This window comes from Symphalangus syndactylus, chromosome 13 (genome assembly GCF_028878055.3).
Source record: "Symphalangus syndactylus isolate Jambi chromosome 13, NHGRI_mSymSyn1-v2.1_pri, whole genome shotgun sequence".
NCBI lineage: Eukaryota > Metazoa > Chordata > Mammalia > Primates > Hylobatidae > Symphalangus > Symphalangus syndactylus.
This window is the reverse complement of record NC_072435.2, coordinates 38,380,023-38,393,048: the sequence shown is the minus strand read 5'-3', so window position 1 is coordinate 38,393,048 and position 13,026 is coordinate 38,380,023. Positions and strand designations below refer to the sequence as shown.

Genomic DNA, 13,026 nt, shown 5'->3' with positions numbered 1-13,026 from the left:
CCCTCCCTCCCTCCCATGTTTTTTTTTTTCTTTCTTTCTTTTTGGTCAGTGGATATACTTCAAGGAAAAGGGGTATTTTCTCTAATGGGACAGTTACAATTTTTTTTCCTCCAGAGAGGCTCAGTTCAGTGTCATCAGAGTTAGAGGCCTCCTCCATGGCAATGGTTCCTTCACGGGGTTTAAGAATCCCTAGCCTATGTCAGGTGTAAACTAACCCCTTTGTTATGCCACTGGGGAATCATGGATATTGTCCTGTCTATGCCCCAGGGTCAGGATATTTGTTGTGATAAAGGCACCTGAAGCAGAAGCAGCAGCAGCAGAGGTCCTTAAGGTCCTGGTGAGCCCTTTGCCTTTTGGGGTGTGGATTCAGTGCGCCACCTGATGGCTGCCTCTCCTCCCTCTCTCTCTCTCTCTCTCTCTCTCTCTCTCCTCTTTAAATGACTACTGTTTCAGGAGCACCTCTTGTACAGGGTGTATATAGTCCACCCTCCTGCCGCACCCTGCACACCGGGCCAACCCAGCATCAGGCACAGCTTCACTCTAAACACACAGATAGATCCAGCGTCAATTGAAGGAGGGTTCCAATAGCATATTCCTACTCTTAAATGCCAAAGAATTATTTTTAAAAAGGCAGACTCAATCAGCTGAATATAGAACCCATACTTGGTAGGGCTCAACATGCAACACAGAGCAGCACACTCGAAGCACCAGCTTTCTAGCCAGCAGCAGCTCGCCGGACATGTTGGCCATCAGGCAGGACAGTGGGTTAGCAAGTCAGAGCAAGAGAAGATCAAAAATAACTTGGGCGTGGTGATGCACACCTGTAATCCCAGCTACTCAGGAGGCTGAGGCAGGAGAATTGCTTGAACCTGGGAGGCAGAGGTTGCAGTGAGCTGAGATCACGCCACTGCACTCCAGCCTGGGTGACACAGCAAGACTCTGTCTCAAAAAATAATAATAACAATAATAATTAAAAAAATAAAGGCCAGGTGCGGTGGCTTATGCCTGTAATCCCAACACTTTGGGAGGCCAAGGCAGACAGATCACGAGGTCAGGAAATTGAGACCATCTTGGCTAACATAGTGAAACCCCATCTCTACTAAAAATACAAAAAATTAGCTGGGCGTGGTGGCACATGCCTGTAGTCCCAGCTACTCAGGAAGCTGAGGCAGGAGAATCGCTTGAACCCGGGAGGCAGAGGTTGCAGTGAGCCAAGATCGCACCACTGCAATCCAGCCTGGGCAACACAGCGAGACTCCATCTCAAAAAATACTAATAAAAATAAAGAGACGAAGGACCCACAAGTGGCGATCAGTGTCTGGACAACATGCTCACGGCACCAATCATTGTGGTCACCTTCAGAGACATAGTTCTGACAAAACTGATGATGGTCTGGCACTCACAGAGGGGGTATTAAAAGGCTTATTGCTCACATTGTTGAGATCTTGGGGAGAGCAGGGCAGACCCATCAAGCGTAACTGAAATGGCCTGAGAGAGCAAAGAAAGGAGCCTGGCCTGGTTGTTTACTGTGGTTGGGGTAGAGTTGGGCACAAGATCCCCTGTATGGGCGGGTGGTTACGTGGTTTAAATCTCTTGCCTATGACAGAGAAGAGAGCCCTTAGACTCATCAGCTTGTCCAGGTGTGGGTCACAAGGGAAAAAGGGAAGGGTGAGTCCTAGGTTGTTAGCAAACATTAAATAGGGATTCCGGGCCAGGTGTGGTGGTTCACGCCTGTAATCCCAGCACCTTAGGAGGCCACGGTGGGAAGATCATTTGAGGTCAGGAGTTTGAGACCAGCCTGGCCAACATGGTGAAACCCTGTCTTTACTAAAAATACAAAAATTAGCTGGGTGTGGTGGCACACGGCTGTAATCCCAGCTACTGGGGAGGCTGAGGCAGGAGAGTCACTTGAACCTGTGAGGTTGCAGTGAGCCAAGATTGTGCCACTACACTCCAGCCTGGGTGACAGAGTGAGACTCTGTCTCAATAAATAAATAAATAAAATAAAACGCATTATGGATTTGGGCCTAATCCCTTAAATATAGCAGGAGTTTCAAAGATTACATAAACTTTCGTAGTTTTCCTCACATCAGTTAAAACAAGAATTCAACTGTTTTCCTCTTACTAATGGAATCAGGAATTCATTTGTCTTAGTAACTGTATACCCTTTTAAATTTCAAAGTTCTTTATGGACATTCACATACAAAAACTGATCTAAAAATGAAAAAAGTACCTGAGAACTTAAATATACCCATCTCGTATCTTGAGGTTCTCTGGCCTCAAGAAACAAACATTTTGTTTAGTTCCAGAATTTTCTTGCCTTACTCGCACCATATCTAACAACCGTCATTTTCAAAGTGAAAGAAACTAAAACCTTACACACTGACACAGGCAATAAAATTATAAAATAAGGGAAACCAGGGTTGAAGGGCCACAATACTCAACAGGTAAAGTAATCCAAAGGAAACATAAATGTTCTAATTAGCTCAGATAAGCAGGCTGCTTCCCCACAATTCACAAGGAAAACCCACATTCAAGAGGTTAAACACCTTAACATGCTTGAGGTCCATGCTCTCCCTTTGACATATAACTTCTAGAGTGGAACAGTCCCTGGTGATGAAGGGAAGAGACACTTGAGTAGCCACAGGAATGAACTCCGTACACCCTAATTGGCCCCTGGCAGTGTGAAAATACTTCCTCTCCCAGGCTTCAATTCTCGGGCAGAAGAAACTCTCAGCTGGATTTACTTTAAGGTTCTGGCCCAAAAATAACCTCCGAAATTCATTAACCCTGTGTCCTGGAGACAGCACTTCTGAACTTCACACACTTTCTCAATATGTAAGAATTATACTCTGAATGTGGCAACATTATGAATGCAAAACAAACCTCATGTCTAAAAAACAGGCCCAAGAAAACCACAATTACAACCTCAGAAAGCAACCCCTCCACCCAAAACATGTGCATGTGGATCCCCAGCTTTTCAGTGCTCTGTAGCTTCTCTCGGTATAAAGGGCTTAGTGGTATGAACAGGGAGGCTCCCCAAGAAGAACCAACAGGGCCTTTAATTACTGCTCTTGGCAGGCTCAAGGGTGGCCTTAGCTAGGGCAGTGATGTTAGTTTGGACCACCAGTGATATTGTATTTTTATTTTATTGTAAAGACAGGATTTTGCCATGTTGCCCAAGCTGATTTTGAACTCTTGGACTCAAGCAATCCTCCTGCCTCATGAGCCACCCAAAGTTCTGGGATTAGACAGGAGCCAACACAGGCAGCCTAAACAGATACTTTAAATGAGACAAACCCAATGTTTGAAGAATTCTGCAAATCTCTCAAATCAAGTATTGATGTGTAAAGTGTTAAGAAAATTGTAAGGCACCTTAGCAAACCAGCCCTAGTCCCTGAAATCCACAAGTGTCTATTGTTTTCAGAAAATGAAATGTCAGTTATTGAGCCGGGTGCGGTGGCTCATGCCTGTAATCCCAGCACTTTGGGAGGCCAAGGCAGACAGATCACGAGGTCAAGAGATGGAGACCATCCCGGCCAACATGGTGAAACCCCGACTCTACTAAAAATACAAAAATACAAAAATTAGCCAGGCATGGTGGTGGCGCCTGTGTCCCAGCTACTCAGGAGGCTGAGGCAGGAGAATCACTTGAACCCGGGAGGCGGAAGTTGCAGTGAGCCGAGACTGCACCACTGCACTCCAGCCTGGTGACAGAGCAAGACTCCTTCTCAAAAAAAAAAAAAAAAATTTCAGTTATTATTTCTATGGCAATGAATGTTCTCATAATCATATTTGAATACTTCTAGGTGTTGTATGGCTATGCTCTGAAATTCCATTTGAAATCACCACAAAAAAAAAGAACAGACCTCAGAAACTTACTACACAACCTAAGGGGAAGAAAAAAAGAAAAAAATGTTCACCAATTTCAATGTAATACTGAAGTGTTTTATTTTTTATGAAATTCACCTCTTTCTTGCCTCTTTAAAATTTTTTATACTTTTGATGACATAATCTTATATTTGTAAAAACCTAAAGACTCTACAGGAAAACTGTAAGAATAAACAAGTTCAGTAAAGTTGCAGGATATAAAATCAACATACAAAAATCAGTAGCATTTCTATATGCCAACTGTGAACAACGTGAAAAATACATTTAAAAAGTAATCCCATTTATAATAGCCACACATAAAATTAAATACCTAGGAATTAACCAAAGAAGTGAGAGATCTTTATAATGAAAACTATAAAACACTGATGGAAGAAATTGAAGAGGATACCAAAAAAATGGAAAAACATTCCATGTTTATGGATTGTAAGAATCAATATTGTTAAAATGTCCATTTACCCAAAGCAATCTACAGATTCAAAGCAATCCCTATCAAAATACCAAGGATATTCTTCACAGAAATACAAAAAACAATCCTAAAATTGATATGGAACCCCAAAAGACACAGAATAGCCAAAGCTATCCTAAACAAAAAGAACAAAACTGGAAGAATCACATTACTAGACTTCAAATTATACTACAGAGCTATAGTAACCAAAACAGCATGGTACTGGCACAAAGACATACACATAGAGCAACAGAACAAAAGGGAGAACCCAGAAACAAATCCACACACCTAGGGTGAACTCATTTTCGACAAAGGTGCAAAGAATACACACTGGGGAAAAGATAGTTTCTTCAATAAATGGTACTGGGAACTGGATATCCATATGCAAAAGAATGAAACTAGATCTTTATCTCTTGCCAAATAAAAAACCAAATCAAAATGGATTAAAGACTTAAATTGAAGACCTCAAATCAGGAAACTACTACAAGAAAATATTGTGGAAAATCTCCAGGACACTGGTCCGGGCAAAAATTTCTTGAGCAATACCCCACAAGCACAGGCAAGCAAAGCAAAAATGGACAAATGGGATCACATAAAATTAAAAAGCTTCCGCACAGCAAAGGATACAATCAACAAAGTGGACACAACGCAAAGAATGGGAGAAAATATTTGCAAACTACCCATCTGTCAAGGGATTAATATAACCAGAATATATAAGGAGCTCAAACTCTACAGGAAAAAAAGTCTAATAATCCAATCAAAAAATGCACGAAAGATTTGAATAGACAGTTCTCAAAACAAGACATATGAATGGCAAACAGGCATATAAAAAGGTGTTTATATGAAAAAGTGATCATCAGAGAAATGCAAATCAAAACTACAGTGAGATATCATCTCACCCCAGTTAAAATGGCTTATGTCAAAAAGGCAGGCAATAACAAAAGCTGGAGAGGATGTGGAGAAAAGGGAACCTCTGTATACTGTTGATAGGAATGTAAATTAGTACAACCACTATGGAGAATGGTTTGGAGGTTCCTCAAAAAACTAAAAATTGAGCTATCATATGCCATGCAGCAATCCCACTGCTGGGAATATACCCAAAAGAAAGGAAATCAGTGTATCGAAGGGATAGCTGCACTCCAATATCTGTAGCAGCACTGTTTCAATAGCTAAGATTTGGAAGCAACGTTAAGTGTCCCTCAACAGATGAATGGATTTTTAAAATGTGATACAACTTTGGGAGGCCGAGGCAGGTGATCACCTGAGATCAGGGGTTCGAGACCAGCCTGGCCAATATGGCGAAACCCGGTCTCTACTAAAAATACAAAAATTAGCCCCGTGTGGAGGCACATGTCTGTAATCCCAGTGACTCGGGAGGCTGAGGCACAAGAATCACCTGAACCCTGTAGGCCGAGGTTGCAGTGAGCCAAGATCACACCAGTGCACAGAGTGAGACTCTGCCAAAAAAAAAAAAGTGGTACGTATACACAATGGAGTACTATTCAGCCATAAAAAACGAATGAAATCCAGTCATTTGTAACATGGATGGAATTGGAGATCATTATGTTAAGTGAAATCAGCCAGGCACAGAAAGATAAACACCACATCTTCTCACTTATTTGTGGGATCTATTACAAAAATCAAACAAGCCGGCCACGGTGGCTCACGCCTGTAATCTCAAAACTTTGGGAGGCCAAGGCAGGTGGATCACGAGGTCAGGAGATCGAGACCATCCTGGCTAACACGGTGAAACCCCGTCTCTACTAAAAGTACAAAAAAAAGTTAGCCAGGCATGGTGGCGGGGGCCTGTAGTCCCAGCTACTCGGGAGGCTGAGGCAGGAGAATGGCTTGAACCCGGGAGGCGGAGCTTGCAGTGAGCCGAGATCGCGCCACTGGACTCCAGCCTGGGCGACAGAGCGAGACGCCATCTCAAAAAAAAAAAAAAAAAAAAGAAAGAAAATCAAACAATTGAACTCATGGACTTAGAGAGCAGGGTGGTTATTAGAAGCTGGGAAAGGTAGTGGGAGCCTGAGAGAAAGGAGAGGACAATTAATGGGTGGAAAAAAAAAACAGAACTGTACATTTTAAAATAACTTATGGAGTGTAACTGGATTGTTTGCAACTCAGATGCTTGAGGGGATATCCCTTTCTTCACGATGTGCTTATTTCACGTTGCATGCCTGCATCGAAACATCTCGTGTACTCCATAAATATATACACCTACTATGTACCCACAAAAATTAGAAATAAAAAATTATAATACTTTTAATAGCTATTGATAATATACATTTTAGATACATGAAGAAAATGACACACAAATAAGTGGTCAAATCTTTTCAAGAATACAAAGTCAAGGACGGGCAGTGCCGACCTGAAACTGCTAAAAAGACAGGTCACCCAGGGAAGTTTCCAAAGAGGAGCCTCAACCCGAGTTCCTGCAGGGTGTCTGTGCTTAGGAGAGATACTGGAAGGAGAGTCATAAGGATTTATACAACAATTCCAGGTGGGTATTCTTTGCCTTCCTCGCATGTAAAATATCCGCAAACAAAAAATAAATCCATTAAAACGAGTCATCCCTGGTTCTTTGGAAAAATGAGAAACACGGCGTCCGTGTGAAATGCACCAGAGGCCAAACAATTGACAACGACGCCGTGAACTGGAGAGGGGACGTTAGACTTTGGGAATGCGGGAAGGGATCCGCAAACTTAGGAATTTGCTGCCAGCCCCAGGAAGAGGTAGTCTGGAGACAGGATTATGGATTTGGCACCCTGACTTCCATACATTTGGAAACCTCAAGGGAAGACGGGTGACCTTTATGGAGAAAGGAAGGACTGAGGACCACACAGACCACTGCTCCTCCCACGCACGAACCCCACACACGAGTCGGAATCCTCCCCATGACCCTCCCGGGGCTCCCGCGCAAGCTGGGGAGACACGGGGCTGCGGGCGTGCAGCTGCCCAGAGAGGGCGCCGAGGCTGAGCTGGGCCGCAGGCGTCGCGCAGGAACGGGACAGGATGCCCGGGGTCCCGGATGCCAGCCCAGCCCCCTCTGCGGCCGAGGGCACCGAGGGCCCAGCTGCGCCAGAGGGACCCGGGTCCCAGACCCCAAAGTCGCCGAGGGGAGCCCCGGGTCCCGCCACAGCCGGTTCCGGCCGGTTCCAACCTGTCCCTCCTCAAGTCTCGGGACACTGGCCCCGCACACTCACCATTTTCCGGCTTCCAGGTGTCTGGCCGTCCTCCCTCATCTCCTCTATGCAGCACTGGTCACAACGCACGTAGCAGGGGCTATTACGGTCAGGTGATAGTGGAGGTGCCCAGCAACCTCGCTGCGTAACGGCGTACGACGCCCACCTCTTTTGTGACGCGCTGCCCCACCCACCTCCCACGTGGCGCCTCTGATTGGACTGTTCACGAAGCCCCGCCCTCTTCACTTGGAGTGACAGCTGCGAAAGGTCATGTCGCTGGGGCAACCCTGCTTCAGTCCCGGCGGAAACCAGTCCCAGCGAGTGGCAGTTGCCTAGAAGCCGAACTTGTTCCCAGCCTCTCGATGGACTCTGGCATCCTGTCGCAGCTGTCTCTGAAGGCGGGGACACAAGTGTGCGCGGCGAATTCCAGCCTCAGTTGCCAGATGTAGTGACCCTTTAAGGAACAAGTCCACAGCAAGAGGGTCACCCAGGCAAGTCCAGATTGAAACAAGAGGGTCTGACTCCTCCGGGGGCCAGGGTCTTGGCCTGAGTCTAGAGGGCACTCGTGGAACTGTGAGCTCCGTTCACAAACACAGACACTTAAAAGTGACTTCACCGTGTGTAATAAGAGTCTAGCTCCATTCTGATATTGACGGCTAACGGCACTGAGACCTCCACCCATCCCTTCCCCAATTCCCACACATTTACTTTAAATAAAGAATCCCTTGGCCTCCAGAGCCTTTTACACACAATCTCTTTGAACCCCACATCCCTAGCATGGATGCAAGGACGCCTATCAGATTAACCACAGCTGTGAGATATGTTCAATTAAACTCTGAAGTGTACATTTCACACTAAAGGAAAATTTATTTTAGATAGGTTACAGATTGTGTTCGCAAAGAACTTTGAAATGTAAACGACTATGATATACCTAAGGTAATTGAATTCCTATTTTCACTGATACAAAAATGAACAATAAAAAGTGATGTAAATTAGGGTATATCTGGAAACTCAGTATGCTTAACAGATTAGATCAAAAATCTGAAGTCATATGTATTTATTTGAAAAGGTATATCAGAATAAAACACACTACACAATGCATCCCTTTTAAGTGTACAATTCAGTAAAGTATATTCAAAGATGCAAACAGATAATCACCACAGTCAATTATAGAACTTTTTTTTCTTTTTTTGAGATAGAGTCTCACTCTGTCGCCCAGGCTGGAGTGCAGAATGCAATGGCGCGATCTCGGGTCACTACAACCTCCGATTCCCAGGTTCAAGCGATTCTCCTGCCTCAGCCTCCAGAGTAGCTGGGATTACAGGCGCGCGCTAGCATGCCCGGCTGATTTTTGTATTTTTAGTGGAGACGGGGTTTCATCATTTTGGCCAGGCTGGTCTTGAACTCCTGACCTCAAGTGATCCACCTGCTTCAGTCTCCCAAAGTGCTGGGATTACAGGCATGAGCCACCGCACCTGGCCTAGAACATTTTCTTTTTTTTTTTTGAGACGGAGTCTCACTCTGTCGCCCAGGCTGGAGTGCAGTGGCGCGATCTCGGCTCACTGCAAGCTCCGCCTCCCGGGTTCACGCCACTCTCCTGCCTCAGCTTCCCGAGTAGCTGGGACTACAGGGCCTGCCACCACGCCCAGCTAATTTTTTGTATTTTTAGTAGAGACAGCTTTCACCATGTTAGCCAGGATGGTCTCTATCTCCTGACCTCGTGATCCGCCCGCCTCAGCCTCCCAAAGTGCTAGGATTACAGGCATGAGCCACCGCGCCTGGCCTAGAACATTTTCATTACCTCAAAAAAGAAACTCCTGGGAGGGCACGGTGGCTCATGCCTGTAATCCCAGCATTTTGGGAGGCCAAGGCAGGAGGATAGCTTGAACCCAGAAGTTCATGACCAGCCCTGACAAAAGAGGAAAACCCCATCTCTAAAAAAAAAAAAAAAAAAAAAATTAATTGGGCATGGTGGTGCACACCTGTGTTCTCAGCTACTCAGGAGGCTGAGATGGGAGGATTTCTTGAATCCAGAAGTTTGAGAGTGCAGTGAGTCTTGACAGCCTGGGCTACAGAGCAAAACCCCATCTCTTAAAAAAGAAAAAATAAAAAAACAAACAAAAAAGCAAAGCGGCTGCTCTATTTTCCATTCTCACCAGCAGTGTATGAGGGTTCCAAGTTCTCCATATCCTTGACATGCATTATTATCTCACTTTTTCATTCTACCCATCCTAGTGGGTTTGAAGTGGTATTTCCTTGCCTTTTTGCCTTTTTGTTTAGCATTTACTTAATGATGTCCAGCATCTTTTCAGGTCCCCTTGCTCAGTTGTTTATCTTCCTTAGAAAAATGTATATTCAGCTGGGTGCTGTGGCTCACACCTGTAATCCCAGCACTTTGGAAGGCCGAGGTGGGCCGATCACTTCAGCCTAGGAATTTGAGACCAGCCTGGCCAACATGGCAAAACCCGTCTCGACACAAAATACAAAAATTAGCCAGGTGTCATGGCACATACCTGTAATCCAAGCTACTCCAGAGCAAGACCATGTCCCCTCCGCTTCCAGAAAAAAAGTTAGCTGTAAAGCAGGCTCTGGCAGATCCTTCAGGAAGTATTCTGAAAGGTTTTTGTCTTTTTGTTTTCTGGGATTTTTTTGAGACGAAGTCTCGCACTGTCGCTGGAGGCTGCGGCAGGAGAATCACTTGAACCAGGGAAGTGGAGGTTGCAGTGAGCCAAGATCGCACCACTGCACTCCAGCCTGGGCGACAGAGCGAGACTGTCTCAGAAAAGAAAAAAAAAGGCCGGGCGCGGTGGCTCACGCCTGTAATCCCAGCACTTTGGGAGGCTGAGGCGGGTGGATCACGAGGTCAGGAGATCGAGATCATCTTGGCTAACACGGTGAAACCCCGTCTCTACTAAAAATACAAAAAAATTAGCCGGGCATGGTGGCGGGCGCCTGTAGTCCCAGCTACTTGGGAAGCTGAGGCAGGAGAATGGCGTGAACCCGGGAGGCGGAGCATGCAGTGAGCCGAGATTGCGCCACTGCACTCCAGCCTGGGAGACAGAGCGAGACTCCGTCTCAAAAAATAAAAAAAAGAAAGAAAAAAAATAATTACTAGGGCCGGGTGCGGTGGCTCATGCCTGTAATCCCAGCACTTTGGGAGGCCGAGGTGGGTGGATCACGAGGTCAGGAGATCAAGACCATCCTGGCTAACGCGGCGAAACCCGTCTCTACTAAAAATACAAAAAATTAGCCGGGCGTAGTGGCGGGTGCCTATAGTCCCAGCTACTCGGGAGGCTGAGGCAGGAGAATGGTGTGAACCCGGGAGGCGGAGCTTGCAGTGAGATTGCGCCACTGCACTCCAGCCTGGGTGACAGAGCAAGACTGCATCTCAAAAAAAAAAAAAAAAAAAAAAAAGAATTACCAAGGGTAGAATTTAAGTTCACCTCTTCACTACATCAAATACAGAGAAATTTTTTGCTTCCTTAAATAGGAATCAAGCAACCTAAAAGCAGCATAAATCTGCAATAAATTCTTTTAAATACCCTCTTACTGATACACCTTACAGTCATTACTGGTTTCTGGTGGTATTTATTAGTTTTTTATTTTTTGAGACAGTCTCACTCTGTTGCCCAGGCTGGAGTGCAGTGGCATGCTTGGCTCACTGCAACCTCCACTCCCAAGTAGCTGGGATTACAGATGTGCATCACCACACCAGGCTAATTTTTGTATTTTTAGTAGAGACAGGGTGTCGCTATGTTGTCCAGGCTGGTCTCCAGTTCCTGGCCTCAAGTGATCTGCCCGCATTGGCCTCCCAAAATGCTAGGATTACAGGGTGAGCCACTGTGCCCAGCCTGTGGTAGTATTTATCACCACAATTTATTACACCCTGTTTGACAACAGGAATGTTCCCGATAGTCCTTGGAAAGAAATCACTCACATGATTTGACTTTTGGTATTATGCGTATGAAAAACTACTATCATCATAAAAGTTGTAATCAAATAAGCATGAAAACTAAAATTTATGAAGAAAAAAAGGCCTGAAGTTGTAAGCTCACAGTAATATTGACTCACAATGTTGGACAAATAGCTTAAAGTTTATCTGATCCATGATTGGAATGGGATATTTTAATATATATTCTCAATAAATACAAAACTCACTAGACAGTATGCAAGTTGCTTGCATACTTTTCATATTTCTAAGAAACGTGTAGAGAACTTTTGTTTGAGGAAGACATGTATATTGTAATCATATATAATCAAACATAATTCAAAATAAACTGAGGGACTGCATTCAGCTATGAGTAACAGGAAACACCCACAATGTTTCTGTAATGAATAAGGTGCTTATTCTCACATGAAAGAACGGGGTGAGACCCATCTCTGCATAATGCAGCAGAGGAACAAGCTCCATGTAGGGTTTTTCATTTTGTTTCTGGATAGTGCCATTGTAGCTCTCAACCTGCATCAGTAACACTCACTATCCCTATGGACAAAAATGTTTATGTACAAACTGGACCATATAGGAACCAGTCAGATCATCAGACTATTCCCAACAATGACAATATGAACTGATTACTTGGCAGATATATTAGGGCTTTCAGGAATATCCAAATGGCAGCTGAATCTTTGATATGAAGCTTTTAAGAACATCTATGGAAATCTGTAACTTTGAGAACATGGAAGTGAAGTAGCTAGTGGTGGATTACAGGATACTCTTTTTTTTTTTTTTTTGAGACAGGGTCTTACTCTGTACTCTGTCCCCCAGGCTGGAGTGCAGTGGCATGATCTTGGCTCACTGCAACCTTCACCTCCCCGGCTCAAGCGATTCTCCTGCCTCAGCTGGGACTATAAGCACACGACACCACACCCAGCTAATTTTTGTATTTTTAGTAGAGATGGGGTTTCACCATATTGACCATGCTGGTCTTGAACTCCTGACCTCAGGTGATCCACCTGCCTTGGCCTCCCAAAGTGCTAGAATTACAGGTGTGAGCCACTACACCCAGCTGAGGATACTCTTGATTGGCAGGGCAAAGAATCAGGAAAATGGGCTAGATGACCATGTCCAAACAGCCAATATGAATCTGTCTATCCGTATGATGCCTCCAAAATCTGACTAATGCCTTCTTCACTTCTGCATTCTAACCTTCCGGGAATTTAGGCTATTGATGCAGTCTACATGTAACCATGAAAGAAATAAATTCTGGGCCAGGCACAGTGGCTTATGCCTGTAATCCTAGTGCTTTAAGAGGCTGAGGCTAGAGGGTGACTTGAGGCCAGGAATTTGAGACCAGTCTGGGCAACATAGCAAGACACCATTTCTACAAAAAAAAAAGATGAAAAACCAAAAGTAAAAACATTAGCTGGGCTTGGTGGCACATACTTATAGTTCCAGTCATCTGGGAGGCTGAGGTCAGAAGGCCACCTGAGCTCGAGAGTTTAAGGTTACAGTGAGCCACAGTCGTGCCACTGCATTCCAGCCTGAGTGACAGAGTGAGACCCTAT

General features: G+C 44.8%; 1 pseudogene; it reads right to left on the bottom strand.

Moving 5' to 3' along the window:
- Positions 1–8,023, bottom strand: part of LOC129460904 (large ribosomal subunit protein eL28-like) — a 64,574-nt pseudogene extending 56,551 nt beyond the window's left edge.
- Between the last annotated feature and the right edge of the window lie 5,003 nt (positions 8,024–13,026).